This window comes from Lissotriton helveticus, chromosome 10, assembly GCF_964261635.1.
Source record: "Lissotriton helveticus chromosome 10, aLisHel1.1, whole genome shotgun sequence".
NCBI classification, from domain to species: Eukaryota; Metazoa; Chordata; class Amphibia; order Caudata; family Salamandridae; genus Lissotriton; species Lissotriton helveticus.
The window spans coordinates 194,642,467-194,654,138 of NC_136071.1; positions in this window are offsets into that span (position 1 = coordinate 194,642,467).

Here is an 11,672-nt window from a genome sequence, read left to right on the forward strand (position 1 = left end):
GTCTTCCCGTTCCTGCCCCCCCCTCCCGCTGTTCGTGTCCCCTGTCTTCTCGAAGGAAATCTGGCAACACTAAACCTTCTTGAAAAAGATGTTGTGAATAGTTCTTTGTGGTGTGACTCATTTGGATCTGTAATATTTCTGTGCCCATTGTACCTGGATAGGCCACAGTGTTCGCAGTATAGTAATTTGGGTTGATACCTGGAACATACTTGGAATACCTGCAAACAAAAACCTGTTTGTACACTTCATTGCTGGGAATGTGGAAGAGCGGAAATAAACGCGTGATGTAGTTTGTTTGAGTAGGCTCTCCAGTTAATTTCCAAATTCAGTTTATCCTAATTTAGTGTAATCAAGCAGACTCGAACTGCCGTTTCTGTGAACTTAAATATTGAATTTGTTTATTTGTCACTTTGTCATGCAAATGTGTTGCACTGATCGTTACATGACTTATAAAGGGCCGAAAGTTTTTCTTAGAAGCTTGCTGCTGGGATTGTCGAATACTGGGTTATCCAGTATTAAGGCTGCATAGGCTTTAAGCAACATCATGTCTTTCTTCTGCCACCTTACACTTCTAGTCTATTTATCTAGCTTCTGCAGCTTCTTTTCAATCTCTGCTTTTTCAGTTTAATGCTGTTTTCCAGTATTTCTTTGTCCTCCTTTCTCCCTTTTCTGCCTCCAACTCTTTCTTGTTCTAGGTCAAAGTCTGAAGATGAAAAATAAGTCACTGTCCCCCAAAGTGAGCGGGTGCCAGCTGCAGTCATCTGCAGAGAGTTAATGCTTCCCTAGATCATTTATTAAAAATTGCTACTGATCTTCAGTAGACCGTATCCTATTTGATCCGAAGTAAATAGCTCCCAGAGAACACCGGATATGTATGTGCTAGGGAGATCCCGGTTCCCTCTAGCGTTTTGATGTAAATACAAAGCTTGCTGGAATTCTAGCCTTGTGTTAACAATAGTAGTAACAGTAGCTTCACTTTACCATCGCCAACCTTCTTCCTTGCCTCAATCGAAGACATACTGTTGGTACAGGATTATAGATCCGTACTTTTTAAGGTGTATTTGTATTAAACTGGCTGGTATTGTAAGCGGCCATTAAATTACACCTGATTAACTAATATAAAAGTCCATGTAGCACGTACATTCAAATGTTTTCGCGGAAAGCACTCTTTTAGTCAGATGCTTGCTGAAGCGTATGAAAAGGCCAGTAGTGCTGAAGCAATTTCAGTCATATGTTAGGCTAAGTGGCCTACTCGTGTCTTAAACAATACCTTTTTTTTAATATTATTTTTTTTACTTTGTATCAAACATTTTTCTAGATGTGTAACGACTTTGGTCTTGTGAACGTGTCCCCGTCTTGGTTCCTGAACTTGATCATAATGTGTGATACTGAGCAAATCAGTTCATCTTGCACTTCTGGTGCAAGATGATGCCACAATTGTGGGAAGTTTAAATAAAGGCTGAGAATACGTGATAAGACATTAATATGACGGCAGGTTGGTTTGCTCAGTTCAGGTGTTCATTTGATGAATGAGCACAGCGTAGTGTTCATTCTGGCATTTAAACACAAGTAAAATAAGTAAGTAACGTGCTTACACGTGTTGTACCAGCACTTCTTAATGCAGAGGGTGAGTTAATGATTCTGTAAAGACTGCATCACTGGGACAACTTCAGTCACGTTAGAATAGCACAAGTGACTGTCTCAGCCACAGGCCTACCTTCCTTTCCTAGCGATCGACCTATTGGGAATTGTCTATTTGCTCACAGATCAATACACTTTTATTTGGACTGCAGCTTTAAATGGTCTATTGTAATCTGGCCCCCACACATTGTTTGATCCTGGGCAAATAAGCGCATCTCCCTGTGGCTCAGTTCTCTTTTGAGCATTTTGAAAAGAGCTAAATGTCAGTTATACGCTATAGAAAAAAATATTGGACATTTATTTTTCCATCTAGTAGTATATTGAGCTATTTAATCAGTAATCCTTCTGCTAGGATTAATTTCTGAGAGAGTACTTTTCAATTAAACTTAAGTTTTATCAGCATACGTGTTACATTTGGAAGTACATGCTACCAACCTTCCCTCATTTTAACATGGACTGAACGGCTGGATACCTGCAGTACTTATTTAAGGTGCTATGAACAATGAGGTGATAATATGCAATTCTCAAGTGTGCAAATTGGCTGTTAGTGACCGTGATAAAGCCCAAACAATATATAGCCCGTTGGCTGGATTTGATTTGTGTCAAGAGATTAGGAGATGTGTCCGGAATAAATGCCAATAAAAATCTGAGCTGGAGATTTAAAAAAAAAAGTAGCCCATAGAGGAAACAATATTGACCTTTTTGCCCGAAATGTACTTATAAGGGATCGTCAAAAAACGTTGTCAAACTCCTTTGTAGGTAGCAACCATTAGTAAAGAATTGAAAGGAAGTGAGATGGACTTTCTAAGAGCAACTCGAATGTACAGCCTGCTTTTCCCAGTAAATACGGGTCTACATGCCTCCGCTGACAGTGGTGTTTTATTGTTCGAGGTGCAGGAGCGCCGTTTGCTTTCTACTGTTGCAAACTGGTGTCTCCGCACACCCTTGGGGAAGCAGTGGATCACCGTCACTCAGAGCGGGGCCCGGCTCTTATAGCTCTGATAGCCGTGAAATACTTCCCTACTACTGTTACGTCTGCAGTGAGTGTAACTGGATTAAGATACTGAAATTATTTTTAAAAGATTTATTTGGAAACCATGCATCACAATCCTGGACAAGTGTATGCGTCTATTACCCTCTTTGTATTAGAATGTAGCCACTTAACGTCTGTTACTTTTTATTTTTTTGTTCACAAAAATTTTTATTGAGAGAGATAAAGCGAGCATTACAATAATGAGCATATATCAGGCATGGTTCAAGTATCAACAAAAGCATAATATAAAGGGATCAGAAGGGGGATAAATTAAATACAAACAATAAGGAAATTAGGCATTGCATCAGTACAATTTCAAGTGCCACAACAACAAGAGGTGCTAGATAATCATACATCTTAGTGAGGTCAGTATCTTGGACAAAGAGGCAATACGTTCTATGACAAAGTGTATATCAACAATAAAGCTGGTAGGTATTGAAAGGGTTCTATCGAGAGAGGTGCATGTGGACATCAGATAATCCTGGCGGTTTGAACAGGTCGAAGTGAGCGTCGAGCGAGGACCATAGTTTCCTATGTGGGGGACGCCAAGGTGTAGAGGCAAGCGCTATATTGTCGGCTCCTCTAAGATTTGAGACCCAGTTGAGCCAGTGGGGGAAAGAGGCTTTGCCTGTGTCCTTCCAGTTATTCAATATGATTTTAACCGCCGCCGTCAAGAGTAGGTCAAGTAGGGCTTTGTCATTTTCAATGAGGGTGACAGCTTTGGTAAAAGCCAAGACTAAGGTTGCAAATTCTCTCGGGAGCGAAATATGTAGTACTTTGGTAATGAACTCGAAGATTCTATCCCAGTATTCGGAGACACAAGGGCATTTGAATATTAGATGTTCAAGGTCCCCACCTTCCGCCATACAGTTCCAGCAGGAGTCATCTTCTTTGATGTTGTGCAAGAAGAGTGTCCTGGGAGTCCAGAAGGCTTTATGGAGAAGCCAGAATTTAGTTTGGGATAGCGTAGGGCTAATTTTGTGTCGTGTGGTTGACTCCCATATTCTGGCCCACTCTACTTCCGAAGTAGGTGTGGAAGAGTATGAATCCCAGAAGGACTGTGTGGGTGTTGTCAGGTTTGACCTCCGTGGGCGGATCAATTTGTATATTCTGGACACCTGATGACCCAGTCTATTAAGTGTGTCTAGGTAATCAGGGAGGGAGGGGGTGATGTCGTTCAGATCTGCTTTGGAGAGTGCCACTTTGAGGTGCAAGAAGTAATAGAAATCTATGCGCTGAAGTTGAAACCTATTTTGTAATTCGCAGAAAGTGAGTGGCGACGAACCTTCAAATAGTTGATGAGGGAAGTGTATTCCCTTCTCTATCCAAGTAAGATTATTCAGTGGTTTCCCTTTGTATAACAATTTGTTATTGTGCCACAACGATTCCCACTTCGATTTACGGAATTGGTGGGGTAAAAATTTGCTTACATGAAGGAGGGCAGCCTTCCTGTGTCTGAAGATGGTACTTGAGTTTACAGTGGGTTGTGGTTTGGTGGTGAGGATGGCGGCGGGGTCAAGGCCCCGAAGAAGGGATTTTTCCACCGACAGCCACACCGGGGTGTAGTCTGTGTGTGGAGTTAGCCAGAATGACCCCTGTCTGGCTAAAAATGCATTTTGATAGAGCTTAAAGTCAGCTAGATTGACGCCTCCCAAGGATTTATCAAGACGTAACTTTTTCAGGCTAATTCTGGCCTTTTTCCCTTGCCAAAGGAAAGAGGAAATCAGTTAATCAAGCTTGGAGAGGAATTCTTTGGAGAAGGTGAGGGGTAGCATAGTGCTCAGGTAGTTGATTAGTGGCAATATCATCATTTTTATAGTTTCAACCCTTCCCCACCAAGTGATAAAACGTGGGGACCAGCCATCAAGGATTCTTTTAACTTTTGTCAGTGTCATCATCTCGTTGTGTTTGATTGTGCTCAGTAATTTATCGGTGAATTCTATCCCTAGGTATTTTATAACTTCTGTTTGCCAAGCTAGACCCGAGTTACCAAGAACTTCTTTGGTGGTGAAGATGTTTAGTGGTTTGACTTCGGATTTGTCTTTGTTTAGCTTGTCTCCAGACAGGTTTGAGTAATTGCTGATTGAGGACATGAGTCCCTCGATTGATTTGGCCGGATTTTCTGTCGCAATCAATATATCGTCAGCATATGCTGCTAATTTTATCTGAGTATCTCCAAAGGAGACTCCCTGAATGTCTTTATTCCGTTTGATGTCAGTTAGAAGGGGTTCAAGGGCCAGAAGGAAGAGTGCCGGTGAAAGTGGGCAACCCTGTCTGGTGCCTTGGTAGAGGCGAAATGGATTGGAAAGGGTGCCATTGAGTGCTATTCGAGCTGATGGGGAGGAGTAAAGGGCCATCACCATTGTGATGAATGAGTGACCGAGGTTGAATATACGCATACAGTGTTGAAGAAAAGACCATGAAACCTTATCGAAGGCCTTTTCAGCGTCCAGGGTGATCGCGACCATCGGAGATTGGCAGTTGTTAGCTTTCTCTAATATATGGCACAGGAGTCTGGTGTTGTCATTTGACATCCTGTGTTTCAGGAAGCCAACTTGCGATGGGCTTATCAGATTGGGAAGAACAGCGTTTAAGCGGTTTGCCAAGATCTTGGCATATATCTTGCAATCAAGATTTATTAGAGAGATGGGGCGGTAGTTTTTGGTGTGGAGAGGGTCTTTCCCTTCTTTAGGGATTACGATTATTGTAGCCTCACTCATTGACGGTGAGATACATCCACTGGACGCCGTAGAGTTGAGAACAGTATGGAGCGTAGGGGTAAGTTGGTTTTCAAAGGCTTTATAGAAAGATGCAGTGAAGCCGTCTGGGCCGGGGGCTTTGTTGTTTTTTAGAGATTTGATGGCCGCTGAGATCTCTGTTTTATTGATGGTGGAACCTAACCGTAATTTGTCAGCTTCTGAAAGTTTAGGAAGGTCGAGAGACTCAAGGTAGTCGGTGCAAGCTGCTATGTCCAGCGGCTTGTCATTCTTGTAAAGCTCTTCATAGAAGGTTTTAAATGTGTCTAGGATTTTGGTCTGATTGGTGTGGGCATTATTTGCGGAGTCTTTTATTGATGAGATGGTTGACAGCTTTTGTTTATGTTTGAGATATGAAGCTAGCAATTTACCTGCTTTGTTCCCTTCGCACAGCTTTAGGGCTTTGAAACGGTTGATCCAAACGCCCGCTCTTTTACTAGTTATGGTATTGTATTCATATTTCTTTTTAGTGAGGAGGTCGAGGGGTTTGGGATCTTGGGGGTTGGTTTTGTGCTGGGCTTCTAGGGTTCTGATATCTAGTTCCAGTTGTTCCAGGTCTTTGTTTAATGTTTTATTGGTTTTGGCTCTAATATTTATAATGACTCCACGGATTGTGGCCTTAAGAGCATCCCATAGAGTGTTAGGCGTGGTATTTGCGGTATTGTTTAGCAGTAAGTATTCCTCAATGGTGTTCGCTATCCTGAGCTTGTCCTCTGGATTGGTTAGAATTTCTTCATTAAAGCGCCATCTTCTAGGTGGGCGGATCGAGCGGGAGCCGTAAAGTTTGGTATGGATACATGCATGGTCGGAAACCAGTTTGGGGGCAATGCCAGTTTCTTCAATCAGGTGTGCGAATGAGGTGGATAACAGGATAAAATCAATACGTGAATAGGAGTTGTGCGGAGCAGAATAAAAGGTGTAGTCTCTCCCATCGGGGTTCTGGAGCCGCCAAGAATCCTTAAGGCAGTAGCGCTCACAGAGGCGTAGAAGGGCCTCATGCGACCGTGAGGGGTGGAATGAGCATTTGGACTGTCTGTCTAATATGGGGTCAAGGGGCAGGTTAAAATCGCCCCCCACTATTAGAAGGTCGTCTTGAGGGATATGCTCGATAGACCAAGAAACTGAGTCCCAGAACGCGGGATCATAGGAATTAGGGCCATAGATATTCACTACGTGAATGGGATCATCCTCTCTGCGCAGGTGAGTCACTAATAATCTGCCTTCTGTGTCGTGAGTGTGTGATAATAGTGTCAGATTGGCTTTTTTCGATAGCAGTGTGATTACTCCACCCTTCTTGTGTGGTGCAGGAGAGGACAAGACATGGGACGACCAATGGATGTTAAGGAAGCGCAAGTCATCTTCAGATAGCTTGGTTTCCTGCAGAAGGACGATGTCCCCTTTTGTTTTTGCCAGATAATCAAACACTTTCCGCCTTTTCACCGGATGGTTAAGCCCTTTGACATTTAGGGAGATTATGTTAAGATCGTCTGTTATTGAGTTGGTGTTAGACATTGGTGTTATATTTTACTGCTAGATGGGAAGCTGGCGGCGAGATGTGAGAAGAGCGAGTTGTCGTGACAAATTTGTGTACAATACTCTGGCAGTATTGGTTAAGTTTTAATGTGACACTTGTTAATAAGACGTAAACGTTGGAGAGTTGAGATGCGTGCCTACAGCAAGGGGTGGGGAAACAATAAGGGATCAAGCGGACTTGGCGTGGTGGGTTGTGAGTAGTATCTCTGCGAAAATTAAATACCATAAAAAACAGAATACGATACAAAATGAGGTGGAAGCTTCTTAAACTCTGACATGTGTCTGCTCCTATATACTCTCTCTTTTCCCCTTCCCCTAGGTGAACCCTCCCTATCCCCCCTCCCTCCCTCCCCCCAAATACGTACGTAGGGAGTACGACGACAGTACCATGCTACGCAAAACAGGAGTAACAATAACAGCAGTGAGTACATATTATCAATCCCAAAGATGAACGTAGATGGCTAGTATATCGAACAAGTAAGTGTCTCAGAGTGAACTTTTAGCAAAAATACGAGTAAACAGGTCATAAGTAGGCATTGACCTAGCATAAAACAAGTAGGCAAAGAACTGTTTTTAAGACTATGGAGCTACGTAGTAAACACGTCCATGGTGTACCTGTTGGGATAACCTACCCCCATTAAGTGTGAAGTTTGTGGAGTATTAGATCCAAGTTTGAAGGAGCTACCTGGAAATGAGCAATTTGTACTAACTTTACCCATTGTACTAATTGTAACAATCTGCGCAAAGCAGGAATCATTCAGAAACGCAAGCAGTCTTACATTACAAGAAGTCACTGTGTTGGCCTAAGAGGCCAAGGCTATAAACTCACGGTACTGAGGATTCGGTGAGACTGGAAGTCAGTATCTAGGGCCGGATGCCAAGAGTCGAATAAAGTTCTACGGTGAAGGAACATCATGAGGCATCTGCCGCGATTCCTCTGGGGGAGTAACAAAAAGCAGTGGAACTAACTGGCTACGTCGTGTTGGCTCAGACAAGTGGTCTTCCTTTTGTTGGAAAGGCCAATTGATTGGTCCATTTCTTGAGTTGGGCATTCTTCGAGATGGCGTGCCAGGTCTCTCGGGTCCGTGAAGAATCTTGGACGACCATTTATCATGATTCTGAACTTGGCGGGTCCTGCGAAAGAGAAGGGGATGTTCTTGGATCTAAGTTTGGGTCGGAGGTCCAGGAAGCCCTTACGTACATCCATCGTATCTCTGGAGAAGTCCTGCGTGAAGATGATCTTGTGGCCTTCCCAGATAATGGAGTGATTTTTCCTTGCATATTGGAGAATCAATTCAGCGTGTTGAAATCTAAGCGGTTTGCATATCATTGGCCAGGGACCTTTAGCATGATTGCTCGTGAAGGTAGGGATCCTATGCGCCCTGTCCAATTCGAGGCCATGTTGGAACTCAGTCTTGGTAATCAGGGGGATCCATGATTCTAGGAAAGCCACGCAAGAATCAGCATCTTTTTCTGCGTTTTCTGGTATGCCGAAAATTGTAATGTTTCCCCGTCTGTTACGGTCCCCCAACTCCGCATTATGGCGTCTGAGGGCGTCGGTGGTGGTTTCCAGGCGCTGGATTCTGGATGTCGATTGACGCGACAGATCTTCCACTTCGCTAATCCGTTGCTCTGCGGCTCCCAGGCCTGAGTTTAAAGTGCTCATGTCGGCCCTAATCGCAGTCAGTTCGAGTTGAATTGAGTCAGTGTTAGCTTTGGTTGATTTGGAGATATCCGTAAGGTCTGACAGTTTCTTCAAGATCATCTCCATCGTAGCCGCCATGTCCGCTTTGCTTTTAATGGGCGAGTCGGAAATCAGAGGTTCTGGTTTCACCTTCTTTGGGTTGTTTCTGTCTTCTCTGTTTGCCATTGTGGTAGGGTAGGCTGGCACTAGTAGCCCCGCTGATTTGTGTAGAAGGAGCTTGATTCAAGAGGATCCAGATGGTGAGCGCGAGTAAACAGTGGTCAGTGTCCAGTGCGTGGGCAAGAGCGGGTGGTCAGGATACCAAGGTCTCAAGGGTGCGAGGGTGGTACGTGTCAGTCACCAGAAGCACAGGAACGTGGGCAGACGATCACGTTCGTTAGCGTTGGGTTTGTGTTGGTTAGTGCCTTCAACAGTCAAGGATAGAGCTAATAAAACTCACTTGTAGGAGACCGCCTCCACGTGGCAATAGTAACAACAACCCAGCGCACATTCCTCATGTTGGAAGTGATGAAAGCTATTGCTGGTCGGAGGGCATATGCTGGACGAGATTTCTGCCTCCTGACTTTGATTTCCGCCGACTTGGTAGAGGTACAAGGGCCGATGATGGCGCTCTCCCTGCTCTCTCTGTTCTTAGTTGTGTGGGTTCGTGGTGGATAGAGATTCCCTCTACTGGTGATAGCAGTGGGACAATAGCCCAGTAGAAATCTTGGCTAAGCGCTGGTTAGAGTGCCTCATGTAATGCTAGGGAGAGGTGGCTGATGTACTTTTCCTCCGTTTGCCTGGTATTTAGACGCTTGGAGAAGGCGATCGCGTAACTGGAGGAGCCGCCATTTTGGGGTCAGGCAGGACGTGCCGATCAGACTATTGTTGCGGGTGATTTAGGTGGTGATCCTCACCTTAAAAGGAGATCGGCAATGGTTTGAAGAGGTGCACATTCCTCCGGTTACTTCGGCCACAATCGGCGGTAGTGGGGAGCGAAACCATTGCGCTCCGTCAGGCAAAACCGTCATGACATTGAGGCGCCATTTTAGGTGACACAGATATCGGCGCATGGAGGAGTGAAAATCCTGCTTAAATCCACAAATAAGGGTCAATCGAACCCGTTCAGGAATCCGGAGGGTGCCACATATCTTTAGGCAATGAAGTCCGCGAACACCAGTTGAATCGCGTCTCGATTACGGTGGGAAAGGGATTGAAGTCGCTCTCCTGTAATGCGGAGCTCCAGGTTAGGCGGCCATTCCCACTGCCGTCCAAGCCACGCCCCCAAAGTCTGTTACTTTTTTAATAGTCTTAGGTTAACTGGGAGAGTTTTTAGTTTGTTATTTAATTGTACCTATTGTAGGTATTTGTCATTTAATTGTACCTATTGTAGGTATTTGCTGTCCTTGAATGTTTTAGGTCTTATAAATTAGATAGGAGTAATTTATTACTGTGCTGATTTTTGGAAAATGGCTGATTTTGGAAAACAGGACGATTCGTGTTACACTTTGGATTTCCTCATTTGACTTGCTTTCATTTGTTTAACATTCTGCAAGAAGTCTTTCACCCACTCAAATACAAAATCCTGCTGTGATCATTAAAACCCTGCCAAAATAGTCTAATAAAAAAAGTAGAATTGGATAAATACAGTAGCATACGATTAAAAATATGCACTTGTTTTGATCTGCATATATACGAATTTAGAATAGATAAAAGGGTGCGGTAGATCAACCAATTGGCCTCCTGAGATAGATATGTAGACAAAATATTTATCTGATGGGAATATATATAACACCCACCTGTTCATCATAGTAACTTGTGCCAGGCATGAAAAAGCCAGCGTATGGAACATCTCTTCGTGTTCGGCTTGGGTGCAGTTATCTCATAAATGAGATGCATGAAGAAGGGTATTTTTCATCTGGAAACCTATTTTTTAAATAGTGATGTACCGTTTGTCTACTAAACTTACTGAGTGTACCTGGGGTGTAAAGTAAGCCCTCACGTCAAGAGTATTGCCCTCTCCAGTCCACGTGTTTTTTTCCCTTGAATTCTGGGACGTGTACTCCTGGTTTTGTAATGGTATGAACAAGACAAGAAGTCCCAGATTCAAAGAAAAAACTGGAATGCGCATTGTCCTGGGAAACTTGGCTGGGCTGTAAAACGTGCCAGGCAGAAAAGTATGAATGCATATTTATTAGTAAACTAAATGTAAAAATATACAATTTTACGGCTCAATTTATTCTCAAAATACAAAATAAATATGGGTAAATACCAAAAAGGTGTTTAAAAAATAAATACACCAGTTTTGTGTGTGCCTCTGTTGCCTGCTTGCGACCCGTTTTTGTGTGTGCCTCTGTTGCCTGCTTGTGACCCGGTTTTGTGTGTGTGTGTGTGTGGGTGCAAATGCAATAGGTGTCGCATTTGCGAGAGATTAGGCTCTTGGCTTTGTAAATGACAATGCCATTTATTTACGTTTTCAAAGCCAACACATAAATAAAAATGTTGTCATTTACAATGCCAATAGCTCTAACTTTTCCAAAGGCGAAACCGTTGCATTGCAAATGCTTGTTCTTCATGTTTTGTATTGTAATATTTGTTGGTTGTGATGTAATTATAATTTTTTGTAATGTTTGATGCAGAAACGTTTTTTAGTGTGTAAATAATGTTTGTCTTTTGATGTATGTACAAAGTGTATTTAGTCTTGTAAATATTCCAATACGTAGTCCTTTATTCTGTTATGATTTTTTGAAAATTTGAAAAAAAGCATAAAATGATAGACACTGAGTAATGCTGTCTAAGGGTGGTTACAATAAACTGTTCTCTTACCCTTCTGGAATATTGAATGAGTAATTGTGGTGTGGGCACTGTGTGTTTTTGCAATTTAAATATAAGGTCTAGCCCCCACTACGTGTTTATGGACCTATCCCCTTTTGGTTCTCAATCATTTAGAAACACAGCATGAGAGCAGAATAACCAAATTCACAGATTGGAGTTTCTGGCACTCCCTAGAATCAACACACAATGC